This window comes from Coturnix japonica, chromosome 5, assembly GCF_054131305.1.
Source record: "Coturnix japonica strain WE chromosome 5, WE-NBRP24, whole genome shotgun sequence".
Classification (NCBI taxonomy): Eukaryota; Metazoa; Chordata; class Aves; order Galliformes; family Phasianidae; genus Coturnix; species Coturnix japonica.
Window position 1 is genome coordinate 29,291,782 of NC_140667.1, and position 25,117 is coordinate 29,316,898.

Genomic DNA, 25,117 nt, shown 5'->3' on the forward strand with positions numbered 1-25,117 from the left:
GTGACTCATCTGGATTTGTAATTTGCCATGAAATATTCTTGGATAAAATTGCACACTCAGAAAAGACATGATAGATGGGAGCATGTGTGTTTTTCTGTAAATACAAATCTGGAAATCAGGACATAGTTGAAGAATCTGCTGGCTACCAACTCTGAATGGAAACAGAAAGAAAAGCAGAGGTTATGCTTCTTTTTCTTAAAAAAAAAAAAAAAAAAAAAAAAAAAAAAAAAGCAAGAAAAAAAGCAAGAAAACAGCATACAACAGCAAAACAAAACAAATAAATTCAACAAAAGAAGATCTATACCACCATGACAACTACCTATTTTTATTAGTATTAGAAAAAGGAAATTGGTGACTGTTACAAAGCAGGTGTTACTTTACAAAATCATAGACCAATCTGTATTGGAAGAAACCCATAAGGATAAGTGAGTCCTAGCTCCACATAGGACCACCCGAAAACCCTCATAAACCTCCAGGAATATCAGGCTCTAACATGTTCTACATCTTTCATAGTGAGGGACAGGGACTTCCTGAGGTCTCAGCCTACCTTCTTGTCCCCCTCAGTCTGCAGTGCACGCATTTATGCTGCATAGAAAAGATTATCTGAATGGAATAGCACCACAAAAGGTTTCAACTCCTTTGGGAATGTCAAGACATTTTTAAAAGGGCTTGATTCACTCACCACTATTTGTCTAACAATCCAGCAAAATTCAATTGCCATAGCTGTTTGCATTATCAGTAGGAGAAATGGATTCCCACTGGTGGCCTGTGGGAAGCTGGGGTGCTCAAGTTCCTGGTTGGTGCTGCTGGATGTCACAGAGCTCTGCAGCAACTTTAAAACAAATAAATAAATAAATAAAGGCTTTATCTGTGGTAATGTAGGTACTGGGGGAATTTATGCTCCTACAGCTCTAAGCAGCAGCTGCATGAGAGTTTTATGACTGAAAGAGGCACTTTACTTCTAAATTTACACACATACCTGCCCTTGTGAATCTAGCCCACACTGGACAAATTTTGGGCCTTTTTGCCTTGAAATCATTTATGGGTATCAGTGTTGCCAACAATCTTTCTGGGGCACTGAATTACAAATTTTAAGTAAATTCAATTAAACTGAAGCCCCTTTATTCCTAGCAAAAAATTGCTGAGTTCTAGGGTAGCTAACTGAAGCGGATACTGAAAATAATAATTCTCCCAGTCAATGGGATTGTATGTACGTTCTGTTTCATGCAATCCACATTGGCTTCCAAGAAAAGAGAAACAACTTTACACAGTAAGAAATCCCTTAATTGGGATAGTGATAGAAAACCCAATGCTGGTGCATTGCTGCAAGCAGCAATGTGTGAATTTTCTATTCAACACAGCAACAGTGGTCTATTTATTCGGCTTATGTGTATAATTAGTAGTAAAATAACGTGGGTTTTTTTTAAAACATACAGTAGTTATTCTTTATAGGTCTGGATTCTGAACAAAAATATTTCCTTTAGACTTTGAGTAATGCTTTCTTCAGGTGAGCTTTGGCAACTGCCATAAAAATTATAGATCTGGAAACTTAGGAAGTATAGAAAGGGGAAGGAAATTACCTCAGTTTGGCAGGAGATACAATGTTACTTTATTTAAATAAAATGTATCCTCTGTCCTTACAAACTCCTTACAGGCTGATTTAACGTTTCATTGTAGCCTGTCACTTGTTTTCGCTGTTGCCAGGCCCACAGGAGGCAGCTGACACGATGGTATCTGAGTTTTAAAAGAGCCTATGTTTACACTTGTTTTTCAGTTCTTTCAAAATATATGGTAGTTAACACCTTATTTAGTCATGAATGCTCTTTTACTTACAAAAGCAAAGTAACCCATAATGGAATATACCTAGGTGACCAGATCATAGGTAAACCTGGAGGATATTATACGCCATCAAAACTGCAATTGAAGTGGATGTGTTATCACATTAGCTACTTCCTGCTCCACCCAGCTATTCTTAAACAACAATAGAAAACACCAAACAATAAACAAACAACAACAACAAAACAAACACACACAAAAAACCGAACAACAAAAACATTGAACCGAAAAAACAAACAACAAAAAAAAGCTTCTCTTGAATGCAAGCCCTGGGGGAAAACCTATGTTTGACACTATAGATATTCTTAGATATTTTTATATCATATACTATGAGGTAGGTACTGCATAGGTAAAAAGAGGAAAAGCCAATAGCACTGTTTATGCTAATTACTATAACTACATACAACAGGACCTACAGTTTGACCTGAGATGACAAACAAGGCATCAGGGATCGCTAGTCTGATGTAATTAATGTTTCTGAGAAGAATTCAAAATCAACAGAGCACATATCAGATCAGTGCAGAACTAGTAAACCGATAGACCTCACATCATACTTGTTCTTAAGCACTCTTCCTAAAATTAAGATATTTCTAACAAGGTTTTGAGTGGTCTTAGATCTTCTCTAAGTAATGTTCAATATCTTTAATAAATTATCAGAACGAAAGAAAAAAAAAATAAATATGTCATGTATGCCCTGAACACCAAACTTGAGACAAAGAAATTTTTAAAATATCCTCTTTTTGCACCTACTTCTTAGATGCAATAAGCCAACATATCAATTTGATATTAATTAGTTTGAATTTATTGCTCTCTATTAGAAGATCCAGAAGTTGTTATTAAATTAAGATTCAAACCAATTAGCAATTGCCATTTTCCTAATTATACTCCCTAGCAATACTAACTTTCCTAATGAGAAAAAGTCACCTTTCTCTGAACTCCTCACTTGACTATGTGGGTAATTAAAACACTCAAGTATAAAGTTGATCTGACAAACTCCGTTGAGAACATGTGTGCTGTAATTTCCCTGAATCCCTTAGTGCAGGACAGAGTGCTGGCTAAGCCCAAAGGTTTATCAAAACACAGTGATAAATCCCAGATGTGATCTCAGCTTTTAATGCTTTCTGTTTTGTTAATGTCTCCAAAACCACTCATGGGATTTTTGTCGGGTGTTTTCTTTCTTCCCCCCCTCCTTTCCCAAATTCAAAGTAAATTGGTCTGGCTTCTGGTATCTGGCACAGTGGCATATTTCCTCTCAACAACTGTAAGCCTGTCTGAAAAACAGAACAACATTTTTGAGATGGGGTGTTTATATGGGCAACTTTCAGCCACTGAAATGAATGTGGCCCCACCTTCAAAGAGACTCCAGAGCGCTGCTTACTTGATGAAAGCATTAACTGTTTAGGGTTGACTTGATTTACATGGAAGCAGCCAGCTCGTTAGCTGAGCTGAACCCAAGTAAGTGAATGTAATGCACATGCAGATGTTTTCCTAGCTACTTGATGTCAATGTTGCTGCAGCTTTCCTCAGGGTAAATGTACAAAGAGAGCAGTGATAAGGCCTTGCAGAATCTCCAGCAGCTGAAGAAGAGCAAGCTGATGAAAAGATTTACATCATGGGTACCAAGTTCAAAGAAGTCAAATTAAAGAAACCAAATCTTAGCAGCAAAAAGATAGGATTGCACCATATATGACTGCACATATAGGACTGAAGTTATCACATATTTTACAGAAATAATAATTTAATATGACCAACAGATAAATGGATAACTTGGCATTCACATACTGATCCCAAGAAATCTACATTTTGTTATATATATATAGATGGATAGATTTTTATATAATGCATATATAAAAGTTCTTTAATGCCTAAGCTATATCTAGAGTTGTACCTACTTTTTAATATATGTAGAGCCAGAAGTAAGCTTTCAAAGATTAAATTCAGGTAAGTTATATTTCCTTCATCACCAGAAAACAAGTTCTTCCTGCCCAATTGCTTTTAATATCTTTCCTTGAATAAGAGAGTTTAAAATAACAACTTAATGAATATTTGAAAAGGTATTTATAGTACTTAGGAAAAAAACAACATCATTCAGTAACAAAATGAAAATGAATAAACTTTAATGAATGTAATATTAGACTCTGTTCATAAGTAATATGGAAAATGTTTCATACTCATCACATCTTTTTAGCATTTTAAGCTACTTTTTGATGCCTCCCTTTCACAATCATAATAAAAACTGCACCTCAACATCCTTTCCCATCTAGAAAACCTAATAGAAGCTTTGTATTATGGCTGCTTTTCTTGGCTTAGTATCAAATCCTCACCACAGGATTAAAGATTAATCAACCTGCTTTTCATCTGTTCACTAATATAGTTATTTCATATAATCTGTGGGGAATCTGACAATCTTTTAGACCCAACACCCATCTTCTTTCCTCTCCTCTTTGACATCTACTGCTATAGTTTTGCATCATACTGTCTTCAATCTTTTCTTTGTAGAAAGTTGTAGAGATGCACCTTTTGGTCTACTATCAGATCAGTCAGAACTACCAGATGTGCATCACAGGCATGCTTTGTAGGTGTAAAGGGGATCTTCATGTACATTTGATGCAGAGTTTCTCTGAACTGTCTCCAGTGAAGGTACAGATGTCATCAAGTTAATGCCTTACATTCCTTCTCAAGGCCAATGTCCCACCTTTGCAGATGGACACATGCCAAATCAGTCTTCTGTTTCTCATTGCCTGGTATAAGAGGTCCACAGAGAAATTTGGATTTTCTCTATTGCAGAGGAGATGGAATGTTTCTTGAAGGGGAGTTGCAATGAGTTTCTCAGATATCATTGAATCTGGGATTGAGGTAGAATACAACATGATTCTATCTAAATGCAAAGAATAGTACGCCAATTATGCTAAATTTTAGCATACTTGCCAAGATAGCTGAATCTCTTCTGTGTTGCTCCCCGATATCCTATCTAGATAAACATTCAAATTAAGAAAAAAAATGGAAACCCAGATCTCATCTACTTTCTTCACTTTTCTGTCAAGAAAATCAGTGTTCATCTTCTCATTTTCCCACGCTTTAGACAGACTTCCACAAAAGCATTCTAAATTAAGAACTTTACATGAAGTTAGGTTTCATAAATGTTTACTGGCCAGTCCCACAGCTGAGTGAAGCATTTTGTTAATAATTTTCCAAATGCATACTGTTCTATTCATTAATATTTAATAGTTAAGAAAAAGAGACAAGTATTTTGCTGCCAGAAATAAAATGATAATTCAAGACTGCATTACAAATTAAGTTTTAGAGCATTTTTGTCCTCCAAAGAATATGACTTGGTTAAGTTGAAGGCATTTGAAGAAGCTATGTGTTAAGTTGGCTGATCTTGTATAACGTAGATGATGATGGTTCTCTTTTCTATATTACCCACTGCGCACTGAGTCCAGAGCACCACTGATCTCTTTTGCCTTGCACTGCTGTGTCTTGCAGTAATACTAAAGTAAGAGAATTAAACACTGGAGAAAAGGTGAGTTGGTTTTTAAAGTTAATAAGAAGAAAATGAAAATCTGGGTGTCTAATACAAGGAAAAAGGACATTTAAACAGGAGGAATGATGGACTATACACTTCTGCCTAACCCTTAGCCATCTACCTAAACTTTTTCAGCTCTCACCCATACTGCCTGCCTATCTAATTGCCTTTTAAATACGTGACTGCTATGGTTGTCTTGCTCTTGGATATATTTTCAGGCACAGAAAAGCTCATATGTGTGGGAAGACTGTAATTGCAGAGTATGTCAAAAAAACAAAACAAAAAAAAAACAAAAAAAAACCCAAAGAAACAAAACCCTATGTTTTTGCCACAGAATCCTGCTCCAAAAAGTACGTTCTTACACATGTGCCACATGCATGTTCACAACCTTTTCATTTCTTAACAATCCTTCTTCCCCATATAGTTGTGGAGGAAAAATATGAAACAATCATGTACTGATATGATAGTATGTTCAAATACTCAAAATACTGTTGGAGAAAAAATCTTTTCAAAAATACAATTGTGGAAAATATTTTTCATGGGAAAGAAAATAAGTATTTCCTCTAGAAAATAACTGTCAAATGGCAATGGATTCAAAAGAACGACTGTGCTAAAATAGAAAACCAAAACCTCTGTTCTGTTTCCCAATAAGTTCTATTTACCTTACACAGTTACAGGGCTCATTATACAAGAAGCATCCTTGCATTAGAAACCTCCAAAATGGAAAGATGGATGTTTTTCTAACAACTCTGACTTAAGCATATTGATGAGATTACAAATTTTCATGTTTAAAACAACAAAAACCTTTTTTCCAATTTGGATGATGCTATCCAAATGCCTTGTCTGCTTAATGCCACAGAAAATTAGTGCAGAACTTAGAACATGCAGTCGCTCTTGTCCTTTCCCCTTATAATGCTCTTCCACCCTTACCCTTCTCACATCTTTTCTCATTCATTTCTTATAATTTTACTCAAAAGCCTCTAATGTCTTTAACCTTTAACCTTCACCTTTTATTCCTCCCTGAATTTGGACTGGGACCATGGCTAAAACATGCAAGTAGTTTATAATTTCCTCTTTTTTTTTTCTTGTTTAAATTTTCAACAGCATGTTGCACATTCAGGAGCGCTGCTATCAATGGAGTTATTCATAAAGCATTCAGTGTTTAGATTTGTAGTCACAGTGCTGGCTGCCTCTCTGTCTCAGAAATGGTGGGTCTTAATAAAACTCCTGACTGAAGATTCTAAATTCCTTGATGGAAGGGCTGTCTTGTACCAGGTGTTTGTATGGCACCTAACAGAACCAGAGTCCAAGACAGGTTTTCTAAACTTCTAATTTTCTTCTTGATATTTACATTGTTAGTAATATCAATAAATATAAATCCTAGCAAAAATATTGCAGGAGGCATAAATTCTTTTGCTAGCCTATGAGTTATGAATAAAAAGTATTTTTATATATTCAATTACTTGTTTATTGCAAAGAAGTTCAGCCTCATGTCCCAGAGCATCCAAAAAAACAGCCAAAATCCTGAATTTGTGGTGACTCTTAATACTATTTTTTTTTCATTTTCTTTCTTTGCGTGATGTTAGTAAATGCAAGATAACTATAGTAAAGCACAAAAATACCCTCCAGTTTAAAAATTCATATTTAAACCTGTATAAATTGGTCAGATTTAAGAGTTCAGTTTGAACATTATACATGCATTACATACATCAGCACTGCACATATTAGTGACTTTCCACATTTAACTAGACAGTTTCAAAATCAGCTAAAAGGTTTTGGGAGTAAATACTGAATCATTTAGGTTGAAAAAGACCCTGAAAATCAAGTCCAAAAGCTGACGATGAGAATAAACATCATATAGTTGTAAAGATGTAAAGGGCCCATCTGTACAACTGCCTGTAAGGAGACCTGGATTTGTTTAGTCCATGATGCCTCCAGGACTGGATGTCAGAGGACAACAATGATGAGAAACCTGCTCCTACAGGACATGAGCCACTGCAATCCAGGCCTTCAAGCCATGTTGGCCCCAGACTGTATCTATTTCAATAACCCTACTAAACAGTGGCTCCACAGCAGAGATGGGATTATAAGATAAACAACCTGGCTCAGTAATGTGCACAGATTATTTCTAAAACATCCCCCATCATCCAGTTTCCCATAGCCAATAAATACAAAAAATAAACTATGCAGTCTATCTTCTTGATTCTCAGCAATATTATTACTGTAACCTGACATATATTCTTAAGCAAACAAAATGACTCGAATCCTAAACTATGCTTTCCAACAGTGGGAACCACTATTCTCATCCAAGGGCTGAGCATTCAGCTTCACAGCTTGCTGCATACTCTCAAATAAGACTTTATAATTTCTTCCTTGCTTTCTGTAACAGCAGGCCCAGGGTAAAAATAACATTACACTTCACGAATTAGAATTTCAGAAATAAAAAGCAAATTTACATGCACAGGAAAAGACAATTTTGAGTGTTACATTGCATTTCTCAGTATCACATACCTGTTCTAGAGATACTCTGATAACTAATGGCAGCTCTTATACATACCCTCTGCAGCAGCCCTCCACAACTCTTCTTCACCATTTTACTACACAGGTAAAGAAACGCAAAGCAAGGAAACAAGCAATGTTTTGTTGGTTTTTTTCCCCCAAAACTTCTATTTTTCTACCGTTTTCTCATATTTATCATTGTCAGTTACTGTATATCATTTTTATTTATCTTCACTCAGTTATTTCCATAGTGAACAAGCACTGTTATTTGCAGCAAAAACAAAAATCATCTGACTATAGCAATAGCAGCAGCTATAAAATTACAATCCTGTTAATATGTTTTTAATAGATGCTGAAATGTTCAGAAAATCCAAAATTGAAATGGTTCTGTGCACACCAAAAAGCAAAACTGTAGTTTCCTGAGAACTTTGGAAATTATATTTAATTCTTCTTCTTTTTTTTTTTTTTTTTTAAATAAAAAAATTCCAAATTCATTTTGTAACCACTGCTTTTATTCTTGAATTCTCCTTAGATTCCAATTCCAATGCCTAAACTTCTTTATTTATTCCAACATACTGTGATTAAGTGCATCATTAAGAACATCATATTAGACATACTAATTGTAAGGAAAAGAAAAAAAAAATATCTCAAACAAAAAGACTTGACCATTCTGAAAGCAGTGATTAGCCAAAAGAAGTCGAAGAGTTACAGACCAAAGTTAAAGGAATTTGAATCCTTTTTTTGAAACTGGGTGGCCTATGCCTGGTACTGTGTTTTGGTATGGCATTTGTATGGTTTTTGTCATGATAATATATTATTGCAAGTTAGCAGGACTTAGTCAAATGGAGAAACACATTCCATTTCCTTCTTTTCTTAGCCTATAGTTTCCTACAGTGTCACTTGTTTTTGCTCAGAAGAAACCAAAATATGCCTGGAATTGTAATTTGGAAAAAATTTGTAGACTTGTGGTAGTAGTGGCATTGACTATATGCCATAAAGCTCTTTAATGAGCTTCACCATCTCCATATCAAGTTCTGCAATGAATGCAATTTGATCCCCAAAGAGCCCTTTTCAGAAACCATGTAGCCTTTAAAGGGCCACATATAATATATTAACTCTATTTTGATGAAAAACAAATCTGCTAGATATTTAACAGACTACATCCTGATGTAAAAGCTGGTATATGTTGTTGATCTTGGCAAAATAGCCTCAGCCTCCTTAGAAAGTCTGATTTCATATTACCACTCCCTTTCAGTAATAACTAACATAGGGTAATAATAAATGTTTATGCAGGAAAATATAGTATATGCAGGAGATATGTTAATTTTCCTATGCAATACAATGGGAACCATTACTATAAATCAAAGCGGCACCACTTAAAATTGTGCAACTACCCCAAGTCATATCAAATCAGGCCTTCAGACTGTTATTTACTTACTAGAGCTAGATGAAACTGGAGCTACCGATAGCACATATTGTTCTTCTCATATTAAGCCAAAGTATTTATAGAGATCTGCTTGGGTAAGTGACAAATGTCCTCTTCTGAATATAAAAAAAAGGAATGAGAAAATAAAAAGCAGAAAAAGGATAATGGAAGAAGATCCATGCTTAAAAAAAATCATCAACACAAGAAAGTCCTTAAGGAAATGAATTTGATAAGAACAGATGGCTGAAATGAAGAACTCTGCTCTAACACCTTAAACTCAGCAACAATGTGTGGAGGAGCAAGGGTTGGGTACAACAATATTTATACAGTGTCTCCATAGTATGAATGTAAACAGGTGATTGAAAGAGAGCTCACGATTTTATGCACCTGCCTGTTCACTGCCAAAAGATTCAGAAACTTGTCAAGAGCATTGCTGAGTTTCATGCTGCAATGTAAGGAAGCAAGAAAACCAGGGAATAGCTTCATTTACATGTGTTCTCTTTGCCTATAATAATTTTGGACTTGCTACATAGCAAAGACATCTCTGCCAATTTGTGATTGCAATGAACAAAACGGAGTCTATTTCTAGATAGAGTGCTCACGATGGTTACTAATATCTCACCCTTTCTTAAACAAGATATTAGACCTCAAAGAGGAAATCTGAGGCTTCAAGAGTATATAATGACTGTTCTTCTGCCTGGTGTCTGTATAAATTAATCTTGGCTCATAATTGGCTTTTGAGGAAGAAAACTTAAATGCCCACATCCTACTGAAATACATTTGAAACCTATTGTATATAGACACTGATTTTAGTTCCCTACATCCCTTTCTAAGAAGAGAGAAATGATGATGTCCATGGTCAGAGTGTGGTGACATAGGAACAGGTTGGCCGGAGAAGCTGTTGATGGGGGCATTCAAGGCCAGGCTGGATGGAGCCCCTGCACCACCTGATCTAGTGGGTGGCAGCTGTGCCCATGACAGGAAAGTTGGAACTAGATGATCTTTAAGGTCTTCTCTAACTCCAGCATTTCTGTGATTCCACATTTCTCAAAATCCCTGAAAAAACAGGTTCTAAACACTTAATATTTTGCTAATTTCACACATCTATCAGTGCAGTTGTGTGCACTCACTATGTGCCTACATTATGAACATGAACATGCTAATCTAGACGGCCTAACTTAAGTAAAAAGCATTAGCTACTTTCTGAGTGAGAAGAAAAATGCAATGGATTTGCTTATGAGTAATTCTACACAGACCACAGACAATAGGTATACTAGGCAGATAAATAAGAGCAAAAACCATTTCAGATAATTGCATCCTGCCCAATAAATGACTAAGCAAATTTGAATAAACAACGACTATTGCTCCCTTGTAGTTATCTTCCCCCTACTTCAAGTCAAGCAAAGAGAAGATTTTGTCCTATGAGAATGAGATCAAGGTAAATCATTCACAGCAAATGCTGCACACTCAAAATTACAAACACAAAACTGTAATATAAATAACAACAGAAAAAGTCTTTTGGACACATTTTTAAATACTCAGGACAGTTTATCTCATTGCAGAAACTTTTCCATATTTTATACAGACCTAAATTGATATGGCTTCTTTTAACAGCAAGGTCATTCATTTTTTGAAAAACCACGTTTAATTTTCTTCAAAGTCCAAGGGATACTGTCCGAACATGGAACTTAATAAAAAGCAAAGAAAACATATGGGGCAGTAAGGCTTCCACAACCTGCCATAGTAGCTATGAAGCTGAATCACAAAGTGCTGTATTAAACTAAAACAGTGAAATGAAGGCATTTTAGCCCTAAAAGACAAAGTCCATCTTAGAAAATAATATCAGTTCTCATAAGACACTGCAGACAAATAAAATACAGACTGCCTCTGAAGTCTATATTTAGAAGACAAGCACCTTCTGAGCCTTCCTCAAGACAGATGTGTCTGAAAAGACAGTCTTAAATGGTTGTTAGCTCTTTACTTCACAATTACAATTAATTTCACAATTGTTTTGGTTTCTTTGCTTTAAATTCCACCATTTATCAAGAGCATTGCTTGCAATGCCCAGCACTACGTAGAATTAAAATACCACCACAGCAAGAGATAGCGGAGCATCAAGCGAAAGCTGGGATTTCCTCAGCTTAAAAACTGCAGCTAACTTGTCTGCTCTAAGGAGGGATGGGCTGAGTCCCAGGTAGGGCCTAGGAAGGAGGCAATGACCGCCAGGGGAGGGAGTCCCTAATTAGTGCAGTTATAACAATTCTGTATACAGCTAGTCGCTGCCCTGGGACAGCAAAATCCCATTCTTTGGCCTAATGCCAGGAATGAAAATAGTCTTGGAGAATTTCCTCTCTTTGAGAAAAGCAATGATTACTGTTATTCCCCAGTACTCTGGATATTGTTTTCAGTCCTTCCATGCTAGTTTTGTCCTGCAAGCTTCTAGGAATTTTATCTTCTTTTCACAAAGACTTAATTACTCTTGTCTCCAGAATCTCATTGTTTTTCCTGTAGCAAATCTGTGTGAGGAAGTCTTTTGAAGTATTATTTGTGCTTTACTGTCACCCCTGTCAGGTACTTTGCCAGCTTGCTTTCCTTAAATAGAAAACCTACCTGAGATTCTGCCATGAATTATACACAGCTCCCCCTCTTTGCCTTTTCCCTCACATCTCTCAACTCTTGGAGCTCACTGCACTCAGCTACCACCCTTAGCTTTCCTCTCTGCTTCCTTCACACTGCCCCTGCTCTCCTCCATCTGCCACATTCCTTTTCACCTTGCCTTTCTGCACAACTCACCTTTGAACCCTGCTCATGCAATCAAAATCCTTTTCATACTTATGTTGATTTTCAGGGGCCACCTCAGGCCACTGTCTCTTATGCCCATAAAAACATTTCTCTTTCTTGCACCCCCGTTTTCGGGGCAAGTCTTCACACATCCCCCAAGGGCCATCTGAGTGCTTGAAGATGTCTAATCTGCCAGAAGAGATCCCAGAAAATCTCTCTCTCCTGGATGCAAGCCTTTGGCAAATACCTGGCTGTATTTTTGAAGTTTAGTTTTTGCATGGAATTTATAATAACAGGAAAGAGAAATATACAGTCTTTCAGTACTTGGAATGGCAATAAGTCATGTGGCTAGGAAAGGTATGTCTGGGAGTATCATATAGCTGTTACTCAGTCTGTAGACAGAGGAGCTTTGTGTGGTGTGCTGAGGCTTCTTTTGCAAGTAAGACCAAAATACAGACACACAGCTGAGGCTGTTCTGACTTAGACTGACACATGCAAGTTTCACACCCAAGAATAAGTCATTATTTTTTCTTATGGCAACAAAAATGTTGTGAACATAAAAGAATCACAATATTAGACTCCTCTGAATTCAGTGCAAGGCAATTTTTCATCAACTGCAGTCTCAGTCATGTAAGGGCTGAGATAGTTTTGCATCAAACTAAGTAAGCAAATTAAAGAGATTTATCTAACATGTCCAAGAAAGCAGAGGTCAATTGCATGCTCTGTAGAGGCCTCACAAAGAAGAAACTTGTTTCTTTAGCCTGAAGAGCCATCTTTCTGAATTACTGCAAGATAAGTTTTATTAGTTTTATTAGTCTTCTAGTCATATACAATCAGATGAAGCTATAGCTGCTCTTTTTCAGCATTTTACATGGGAATTAAAATATTGCAAAAAGAAAATACTTGTTTTTATAACTAATACTTTGACTTTCAATGATTTAGGAAATAATGATCTAAGAGAGTACTCCACTTTTTCTTTATAAATTACAGAGGCCTACTTGGACTGGAATACTTTAAGGTTTGTCCATGCATAAAGAAATTAGGAAAAACATGTATTCACACGTTTGTGTTTTTAGTAGATGTTAGAAATTTTCCAAGCCTCATTGGTAATAGTGCGCTTATTTGGTGCAATTTATGGTCAGAAAATAGCATTCTAAAGGAAAGAAGTTGGCCAGTTTCTTCCTTCCATGCAGTAAAAAAAAAACTGCCTTACACATCATCAGTGGCATAGATCCCTTTGATGTATATTTAAGCAAAACCATCATTCATAAATGGATATTCAAGCATCATATAAAGCACACTTCTGGCAGAAGCAAACATACTGTCTTACAGAAATTACATGTAAATCAAAGAGTTTAAGAGATCTTTATGACAATAATATGGTCTCTCATAAAATAACTAATCACAGTCATTTCACGTTGCATGTAGTGAAGTTAAAGCAATCTTCTGTCATGTACCAGAGATTGAAACTGTGGATTAACCATAAAAGTCAGTCCAAATTTAAGCCAATTTATAATAGAATATAATAGAAGCTTCATTTTATTTCTGGCATTATTATTGACTACATTACAACTGTAAGGATCTGTAGTGATTTCTCTGGTATGTGATAACACAGTATAACTAATTAGAAATGGCAAGCAACAGCAAATAATGCAGTTCAATTGGTTTAGAAACTCACTTTCATGAACAGCATTCAAAAATTCTCTGAATTTGAGCTTGAAGCATTTAGCAATCTATCTATTAAACACTCAGGGCAACATATGCTGAGTTAACTGAGTGCAACAACAAATGGGCTAAGAAATCCCCTTGTTGCCCACCCTTTATGAAAGTCATCGTTTCTTTGTACTGCCAATACCTATACAACTCATAGTTTATGACATTTATTTTCTTCTTTTTTCTCCCCCTCATGTTCCAAAGTACACTGAGTTAACTTGCCATTTGTTCTTATTTCTCCATCAGAGATGTCTAAATTCTAGATGTATTGTGATTTCTATTATCATATGAAACTTTTCCTCCATTAACCAAAAGAAAATTAACACTAACATTAAAGACACCTTATGAGATAACCTATGTACCACCGGAACACTTGTAAATGGGGTCTATGCTGCTCATAACTACAGGAAATAAAAAAGAGTAAACTAAGATTTCTAAACAAAAGAAAAGCATACTAACAGCTGGTTGATTTGAAATGCTACAGTAGATTTGCTATGTATTCTTATCCAGAATCATTCTATTTTAGCCATGACTCGCACCAGTTCATATTATTGTCAAATTTCCCTTCTGCTCTCACTGCTGCAGAACCACCACATTGGTTCAAATACAATGACTTTATGAACAAAAATATGTGAAAAGAGATATGGTAATTGTACAGCAATCTTCTGATGGTGACCAAACAGCAATGTTATATGAAACAATTAGTGAACATAAGACTTCCCCGACTTCCTTCTTCCAAGCAAAAATTGAAAGCCAGTACCATAATATATTGTGAATAAGCATTTAGCATTCTTTTATCTGAATGTAGTGTCCAAAATGTTTTGTCTAAGATATCCTCCACTTTTCTAATTATTGTATCCATACATCCCTCTATTAATATGCTACTAATATTTCATTCTTTTTTTTTCAAGAATAAACCTGAGATAGTGCTTAAATCACACAAACATATTCCAAGAGGAATGCAATCTATTACTTTGAGAGTGTCTAAATATTTTCTACAAAAATAGCTTTGCTATGGCGTAAAACTGTCATAACATTTGGAAACCGTTATAAACATCTTCAACCTAATTCCTGTGAGAAAATTGTTCTCATAACTGTTGCCATTTCCTGCAGTTTCAAAGTTCTGTCTGGAGATTCTTCCTTTATGAGAAATCATAATTCTCTCTTTACTGACTTCCTCTCAGTTCTGACAACAACTCCAGTTTCGAGGAAGGTGATGTAACATTTATTAAGGCTGAAGCAGATATGCTTATAAAACTTCTAAACCGGCTGCACCTGTCTGCTTATGCTCAAAGGGAAAGCCCATTCTCAGTGCAAAGTCTGAACAGAGTTCTACCAAAATGTGAAATATTGCTCTCTCTAGCACTCTCTTCCAATGATCTGTGGCAGAGAAGTGAATGAGAAAGATCTAAGGATGTGTAGAATCACACTCCCAACCCTTTACATAACTCCCTGCTTTCAGTTAAGAAATAAGGAAAATTTAAGTTATTTTTTCAAGAATGTTTACTGATTTTTTTTTTTATTTTATTTTTTTGTCTATGGCAGACTTCTGCAATTATTCAAGGATGACAATTATTTCTGCTTCCCAAGAAAATCAGTAACTTTCAAGCAAAGTTCAGACTTTCTATCTCTGTTGACTGGTATTCAGGCGCAAGTACTTAAAAAAAAAAATCAGTACAACATCCAGCTGAAAACAGATGAGTTCTAAATCAGAATTCCCATTAATTAATCTAATTTTTGTCACAATTACTTCCGTACAGCTCTTTTACAACTACACTGAATGCACAGCAAGGTGTTATCTTAGCTGTTTACCCCTTGCTAGTCTCATTTATGCAGAATGACTACAGCTAATTTTACACCATGTGAACTGCTCAGCTCCAGCCAGTATCTGGCTTCATTACCATTGCATTTCCTGGCTCCTGCTCCCCACAGTTCTAGCTCTGTAGGTCAGTATGCACAGAGTAAAATGGCACTATTCGGTCATAGCTGTTCCTAGCATACCCACTCTTAATTCTTCACTGGGGGAGGAAAAAAAAAAAGAAAAAAGAAAAAAAAGAAGAAAAAGAAAAAGAAAAAAGAAAGCAGCTTATCTTAAAAAGAGTAAGAGTTGTGGAATGAGAGTTTTGTCCTCCTGATTGGGAATGCTTAGGAAAAAGAATGATGGTCAATTTCTAATAATCCCTGTCAACATTTTTCTTTTGTTCCCCTTCTGGGTTTTCAGTTTTTCTCCCCTTCTTTACTCATCTTACTAAACACGGTATCTTACACAAATGGGGGTGTAGAAGGTATCTGATTCCAACCAACTCTATGTCATTTCCCCTTTACTGAGCACTAGGCTTGACACCCATTGGTTAAAGACAGTAAAGACTCCTGAACCTGCCTACCAAAGCTCCAGTGACATTAATAGGTTTTTCATTGCAGTTCATCTGCAGCACCACAAGAAAAAGTCACCATGAGTTCACCCATACAAGACATGAGTGCCTAAAACCTTTACATAATGCTGAGCATTATGTGCAGGATTCCTGGCTTTAACCTGCTTTCCTAGAGGCTTGCTATTCCCTGTGATACAGTCCTACAGAGAGGAGCAGCTGGGAGGCCTGCAGAAATCCTTGAATACCAAAAGCCATCTTACTCCATTGCCATAACAATCATTTGTGAATATATCGAATTCTGACTAACACATTTGCAGATTAAACATACAAAACTTGTAACATTCATATTTGTAAGATTTGTTACTTTGTGCTGTTGATAGCTTCCTTCATTTAGTTTAATTACTTGCTGGCACTGATTCTAAGGGAACATTTTTGTTGACTCCAGAGACTTTATATGCCTTGTGTCAATTAACAGAAAACCATAAATTTTACAAATAACAGTCCAGCAGACACCAGAGAAAATGACTGGCTGCATATGAAGGAGTCCTATCAAAATCAAGACAGTGAGATTTAGTCATATTTTGTTTCAGGACCAAAAGTAATAGGACAATCTTCAGATTGAGATGCTATTGCAGAGATCATAAAGCCAATTAATTTAAAATCTAAATGTCTCTGCAGCTTCTGCATTATCTCTGTCAGAATCCTGCCACATTTGTTAGATTCTTATCAGCTCAGAGCCCTCAAGCTTCACCATGAAGGTACTGAAAAACTGCAGTAGCTTCACATTTTTACGCTCGCTAAGGAACAATGAAAGCTGTCTTCCTCTCACAAATAAAAGTTCCATAGTTCCATTACTTGACTTAATGCTGTTTTCTTTCCTACAAAACTGCAACAACAACACAAACAGTCATCCCTTGTCTGCCTTTCCCAGTAAACTTCAGGTTGGACATTTTAGAAGGGATGCCAAGAAAGAGTCATTGTAATGTATCGACCAAAACCTAATAAATCTTAGTAACATTTAATTGCTCAGTTTTCATGATCATATTTCTAGAAAGTAAGCAACATAGAGAATAGTAAACAAAACCAAAACAAAGAACCATCTGACTGAAGAATGATCAACCTCTTTAGCAAAAAAACAGCTATAAGTAATGAGAAATTTTACTGGAGACTTGCATATAAAGCTTATATTAGTTACTTTAAACTTAGAGATATTTTTCTTTATTATTTTCACTCCTCCTTTTACTCAGCACTTATCCTCATAGTTTCCAGTATCCTTTTAAAACTTAAATAATATCACTTGCAAAGCCAGCTGAAAAATGGCTCTTGGCTCCAAAGAACTCTGAAGAATTTACAATTCTTCCTCCTATCCTTGGAGTTATTACCAGTAGAAGCCAAATCCTGACATTTGCAACTCAGCACCAGAACTGACAAGCTAATCTCAGTGTTGTCAAGGCCTGAGCCAATGACCTCAGGCACGAGACATCTGACAGATGCTGAGCCACAACAGCTAATTCTATTTTTTTTATATGAAAGTTTTTTGATTATTGCTTTCTTATGTAGTGCTACACTGAGGCAGATTAAAAGAAGCACTGAGTATTTTCAGGTCCTACAAAGACTTTTGCAAGCATCAGAAAAGCTCAAATAAAAAGTTCTTAGAGATGCAGATATTTATTTTCGATAAACAGAATCCTAAAGCTGAGATGACGATGATGCTATCTGCAAACACACCAATATTATCATTTTATCCTGGGAAATCTGTTCTGCTGAGAGCTACATAGGAGACATATTTCTCATAACATATCAAAACCTCTTCCTCTGGATGGAACTGAGAAATACCACAACAGAATGAAATATGAGACTTGAAGAAAATACCTCTATATAAACTTGCAAAGCTTGTTGAAGGCTTAAATCAGTTCAACATAATTGCCCAGCCTTAAAGTGTTTATAATTTTCCTATCTGAAACACAAAACGCAAATAGGTTCTCAGTAGCGCTATGAAGATAGATGTCCAGTTTCAGCACACATGCTCTCAGAGATGCTGCTTCCCAGATCTTGTAGAGTAGAAGAAAGATATAAGGTCAGTCATTATGAAAGTAAAACAATACTTCCTGCCTGCCATGGTACTGACTGGAAGGTATTTACGCTATAAAGTAATTTTCATATTTATAAGCTGAAATTTGGGACCTGCTCATATTAAAGCCATAAAATCATAACAAAACTAGTACTTTATCCATGGAGGACTGAGAAAGAGAAGGAGGACCTGAATACACTAACTGGACAGGCTTTTAACCTATCCAGCAGCCATTAATCTCAAGTCCTACATTTGTCCACAGATCCTTGTTGCTTAGTGGAAGAAAGGTGGCAGTGATCTCATCCTTAAAATAAATTTGTAGTTTGTTTGAAAAACTAGTTATATAAAGAATCACATCCCTGATTTAAAAATGCATGTTGCCTGATCATGTAGCAGAAGAGAATCCTTACGCAGCAGCACAAAACAAAGCATAAAAGACATTTGCTTGGCAATTATACATAGTTGGGGGCATATCAGGAAAAGCTAGAACACAAGGCTGAGCTCATTTTGCACTGCAGACTACCCTTATGAATAGCACAATTTAAGAACAAGCAAAAGCACACATTATAATTTCATAATTTCATATTTGAAAGTATGAATTTCATAAGATTAAATTCAGTGAAATATTCATAAAATTTCATATTATTTCAAATATGCTGTATTTCACTGACCATCCAGCTACATACCATTCTTTTACAAATATTGTTCATGCACTAAAGGCAATGTCTCTTATAAAAGGCAATAAAAAGTACAGTGGAAGATGAAATGAGCTGCATGATTGCAAGTACACAGAAACCAACATAAACAGAGCTCTCAATAAATCCTTTGCTGAATATTTTAGAAATAGGTTATTCACAATGTTTTAGTGTAGTACACAGATATTCTAGACAACATATGCAAAAGGACATAAGCAGTGCTGTTACAACACGTAGTCATTACAACAGTAAAAAGAGCAGAGTTGCTTTTTTTACTTAAACCCATTTGTATACTAAATACAGTTGTTATTTTTAAGTGTGTGAAATAGAAAATGATTCTCTTTCATCTCACTAGAATTCTTTTTTCAGTAGTCACAGTTTAGCATTGAGTGATTTCATTAAAAATAGTGTACAAATTTGATAGGCCCATGATTTCTTAGGACTAGATACATTAATATATTAAAAGTATAAGAAAAGAAAACATTAATTGAAAGTAAATATCAGTAAATCCAATTGTAAATTGGAAGTGGTAGTGTTAAACTTTCTAGGTGCAACAAACAAGCAAAAATGATATCATTTGCTCAGCAATTTGAGGAATAGAAGAATGAAGCAAAGTTTCCTATCTTATTATCCAGTTTGCATATCTTAACATTTGCAATACTTCTGTAGGTCTTCTGCTCAAAGAAGACTAAGTGTATAGCTTTGCTACTGGTAGTTAATAAGCAGTATAAAAAAGTTTATAAATATAATAAACAGTTGTAATTATGTGTCATCAGGTAATAAAAAGTATGAGACGTATTCAAAAAATCCAGATACACAGCCTTTGTTAAGAAATCACATAGGATTGTTTCAGTCCTCAACCTACAAAAGTAGCTTTTAGTGTATTCAGAGAAGTTTTAGTGTAGATATTTGAATTACAGACCCCTGCAAAGACTGATATTCAAAACTTCATGGAATTATTATACATTTAAATGAAAACTTCTGAAGTTTCCATCAAAACACTGAAATTTATAAAATGGTCGGTACAGTTTTAAACTCATACACAAATATCCAGGTAAAACTTCCTGCGTGAAACTACTTGAGGTTCCAAACAATGTAGCTACAAAAATAAAAAATAGTCTTTGCATAACTTAGGGCAAAGGATTTTGTTTTGTAGCCAAGCAATAAATCCTAACCAGCTTATCTCCCTAAGCCATCGTCTTGACAGAAGCTTATTTTAATCACTTGAGAATAATTCCTTTAAAACATAAGCTCTCCAAATTATAGGGTCATGCAGAGAGCACAGAAGTCTTTGTATGTCACTTCTACATATATAAGTGAATTGCAAATTAACATTTTGAAACCAAAACTCATTAAAAAATTCTAAACAGTAAGCATTTAATATACATTTAATTTTTAGGTAAGGATATGAATTGTAATTTCCCATGTCTGTATAGCTATTATTACAAACCCAATCAGGAGCTTCATTAAAAATTTTACTTGAAAATAACTGTGGAACACAAATCAAATTACAGCGAGCAACAGCAAGAACTTGTATTGTTCAAGAACAATACTTCATATACTTGAGCACTATCAATTTGCAATTGTTTATTAAGTACTTGCAGACTTCAAAGTATTTCTAATTACAACACAGTAACTCATTTATAAAACTAAAATAGCAAGTTCATACAACAAAGAATTTCAGTAGAATTTTATTCAAATTCTCAGTAAAGTCAAAATACAGAGGAACAGCATTATACACTTGAGCTCTTGAATTTAAGCCATGTTGGAGATTTGTGTAAACAAAAGGCAATCTTGGAAGCAGCCAGGATGAATATTCAAGTTCTCAAATACAGAGACATGTTTATTTTACAATTAGTCACAGTGCCGGTTTCTGTTTTGCTAGTTACTTGAGAAACGTCAAAAATACCTTCACGACATCACATCTTGTTAAGGGAGTTAGCATGAAATAATAAGGATTTTTCTCTTTGTTTTGTTAGTGGCTTGTCATACATCACAAACAAACCTACAGTGACAGTTTAAAAGAGAAATATTTGGCATGTGGCAGGAGGAGATTCTTACTATGGGACCTCCAAGACAATTGTGTTAGATGGGTTGCCTCCTGGTGATATAACTGAATAGTAATCCTGGCAACTTTAAACACCTGATATCCTGTTAAAAGTGCCACACTGTTTAGATTTCTAAAACAGCATAACTGTGCTTTTATGTTATGTAATCCATCCAACTAAGCTACAAAAACTAAACAGAACACTTTTTATTTGTTTTGTCTTTTTCAATGTCAAGAACCATCTTCCCAGGGCAACTTAATTAACAAAAAATATCCCACAAGATACAATAGCAATAATTGGCAATTATACATGCCAACAAGATATGACAGATTGAAATTTGATCCGTAATTAAGGTATGACTTAGGGTCCCAGTTACAGTTACTTACATACTCATAGTCACTTACATACTTGAAGGACTTGCAGAGTAAACTCTATCCAACTACACTGTCAAAGAACTGCTGTCACTTTGACCAAAAGCACTATTCCTCTTAATACAAGCAAAAAATGCAGGACAAAAAGTCAGGAATAAACTTACAAGATACCACCAAGAAAAAAACAAAAACAAACAGATTAAGAACAATTCAACACATGGCTCAATGAAACAAATTCACAAAACTACATTGCTCAGAAGCCAAAATGAATCCTTGTTACTGTAATCTTGCTGGAATAATAGATAGTAGGTAATAAAAGTAAGCTACTGCAGACCAAAATCCACTTCACATCAAATTTTCCAACATCCCCATTGGCTTGACTCAAAAAAGAATTTGTATTTGCATATCCACTCGGATGCTGGTAGAACATGTTGTCAAACACACTAAGATACCACTGATACTTTGTGCCAGCGCAGGATTTCTGCTCACAGTTTGATAGGCACACATTGCTTTAGAAAAGAAAGATAAATACTGAAAACATGTCTAATAATGAAAACTCAGCTAAGCAACAGACACTTCAATATTCAAGATGGAGAACCAAAATATGATTTTGTAAAGGCCCTTTAAAGCAGATTTTGCTTATGCAATGTCATGTAAAAAATGGTAAAGCTAAATCCATATCCTTTCCTGAAGAAAGATTCAGAAAGAAAGTGATTAAAAATCTACTTCTTGACCAAAACATAAACAATGCAAATCAAGACTCCAGAGTTAGCAGATGTTATGAAATAAAATCTCCTTAGAATACCTGAAAAGCACCTAAAGCATTTTAAGTAAGCATAAAATAATAACTCAATATTCATTGACTTTTACACAAGATTTGCCAAATGTCACCACTTTACTTGGTACCGAAGTCAGAGTAAGGTATAATTAACTTAAATGTATTTCAAACACCTAGTAGTGAAAGCAATAGGCTTATAACTGTATCTGTTGATCCTACTTCAGACTTGCCCAAAAGCTTTTAACGATCATTGTCTCCCCCTCAGGTTCTCAATTCAGTCATCCTAACACCATTACTTGTCTAAAGTGCATTTACACATCCAGGTGAGAAATCACTGATGACTGATTATTCTTCCCACTCTTGAAGTTCTATACCTGTGATACCTTCAAAGTGAAGGAGTTTACCTTGGTAATCATGATACCTACTGTCAGTGTACTTTTTTCCAGCAGGAGAAAACAATATCTCAAAAATTACTTTACTCTCAGCTCAGATCTTTATGCCTAAATACATGAGAAATGCCATGGAGAAAAAAAAGTAAAAATCAAATAGTATTTTCATTTCTTAATTCTATTACAGAAAACAGATGTTAGGAGGGTAGTTAATACAATATGTCCATTTCAGTGCAGAATTGTCTCAGTTACAAGAAAATATTCAGAAAAACACAATGATTTCTAAACAGAGAAGTGGAAGAGAAAGGCTAAAGGGTGGTAGATCAACTTCCTCTGAACTGAGGAGACTGGCCACAAGCTCAGAAAAAGTCAGAACAATAAGTTTAATAGGAGCTGGACATGAAGATGAACTGAAAAAAAAAATGTTCTAAAGAGACATGGTGTATTTATCATAGCCTGCACTACTGTACAACTTTTGTGACCAAGTGATTGTGTGTGTGTGTGTGTGTGTTAACAGTCCCTTTCTGTGCCAGGTTGCTGAGGTGTTATGCTTTTAGCCAGTGGAAACCTGAACATCTGAAGGTATTTTGTCAGCCAGCAAAAAACAACATTGTACTTATTTTTTAGCATTTGCTGCTTTTCATGTCAGGGATAAAAATATAACTTACAAATAAACAATTCTTTATGAGGCATCTGCTCTGATGAAAATGGAAGGATCCAGGAAAACAGAATCTTTCAACCTTAATTCCAGCTCACATACTGCTTGATCTACATCTTCCTTCACATTAACACTGTGTGTGGTATGAAAGACAGACTATGCATGTCACATCCTCCCATGATGGTGAGGAGTCACAAAATAGTAAGCTGTATTTAACACTAAGCAAGAACAGCAATATCTGACTCAGAAAATTAATCTTATTTCTAAATTCAGCCTGGTTTTTTGTGCACCTCTACCAATCCCTCCAGCTGTAGCCAGAAGCTATCTCCAGGTCAAAATGAATAGATAAGCAGCTGTCATAAATCCTCCTGCCATTCACAAGGCAAAGGCACACCAAGAACTGAAAGAGAACCAAAGCATCAACTTTCATCATCTTTTGGTACTAAATGCAACACACTTATGGACTGGCCTTATTCCATTAACAGACCTTGACTTACCAACAAGAGCCTCTGATTGCGTTAAACCATAGAAGTCTGCTCATCTAACTCTGTTCACTACAAGTCAGCTTAAATTTTAGCGATCATTCTTTTACCGTGATCCCTTGATTTAACAGAATTAACAGGAATCAACAAGTTACAAAAAGCTATTATGATCACCAAAGTATGCAAAGGAAAAGTAGCCAGTGTATGCATGTGCCAGAAACCAGAATACACTTTTATTCCAGTTCACAAACACTTGAAAAAGGAATTTTGGTTCTGGCATCACTAGGAGAGAAAAAAAAAATAACACAAAACCCCATGCCTAAAGGACATTTAGTTCCAACAATGATGGGAGGCAGAGGGGGTGGGAAGGCAGAAGTATATTTTTATGTGGAAGAGGGCAGCATGTCAAAGTTACTAAAAGATGACAAGTAAAACCAACGCTTCTTATGAATTCAAAAATAGACATTTTGAGTATTTTATTTTCCTCCAGATACTAAAGCCATTTTTCAAAATTTGCCTATGGAAGTCTAACTGAATACAACAGGAGCTTTGCTGAGTGAGAATTTCAGGACTTCTTTATAGTAGTCATTGAAATATGTTTATTACTGAACCAAAAGCAGAAAAAGCAGTCACTGTGAATCATACAATATAACTATTATCTTTAGAGGGTGACATTCAGTCAGATACTTTTATCAGACCTTTGTGGACTTGAAGGAAACAAACTTCAGCAGACATTTATGTAACCTATGAGAAGCAATTGTCACATGAGATTTAAAGCACAGGGCTAAGCCCTAACTAAAAAATTCCTTTTTATTTTTTAATAAGCAACATTAAGGACAGAAAGAAGCTTCATCTAGGATGAAGGCAGAGAGGATTTCTGGAAGGAAACCCATTTTCACTAAAATAAAAGCAAAAAACAAAGACAAACATACAGATAACAACAAAAAATATGGTGGGAAAATAAGCCAATTATTTCCACTGAAAGAAACTAGAATAATTTGACAGAGCACAAATTATCAATTTACCTTCAACTTCTGTATTTAAAAGCTATTTTCTTTCCTTTTTTTCTTCACATGTTTGCTTTCAAACTCTGCTTGAGAAAGCATTAAACCTCCCCCATCCTTTCATAACATGCCCAGAGAAAAATACATTTTTAAATCTTTGTTGATTTTCCCAAGTTGTTTTCCCTTCTGTTTCAATCTTTACAGTGGCATGGTGTTAACTTCTCATTTGTACTGAACCTGATTTATAAACTGGGGCTGCAAGACCACAGCACAATACCATGCCAGTAGACCAGCGTATGTCCCACTTCCCAATTCTCCCACATCTCTTTATTAGGAGATATCAAAACTTCAGTCAATGTGTCCATTTATAAGTGGGCAATTTTCCCAGTTGATCCTTTGCATTAGAAGGATCATTAAAAACATTTTAAATGTTAGAATGATTGCAAAAATACAGCAGCTTATAGGACC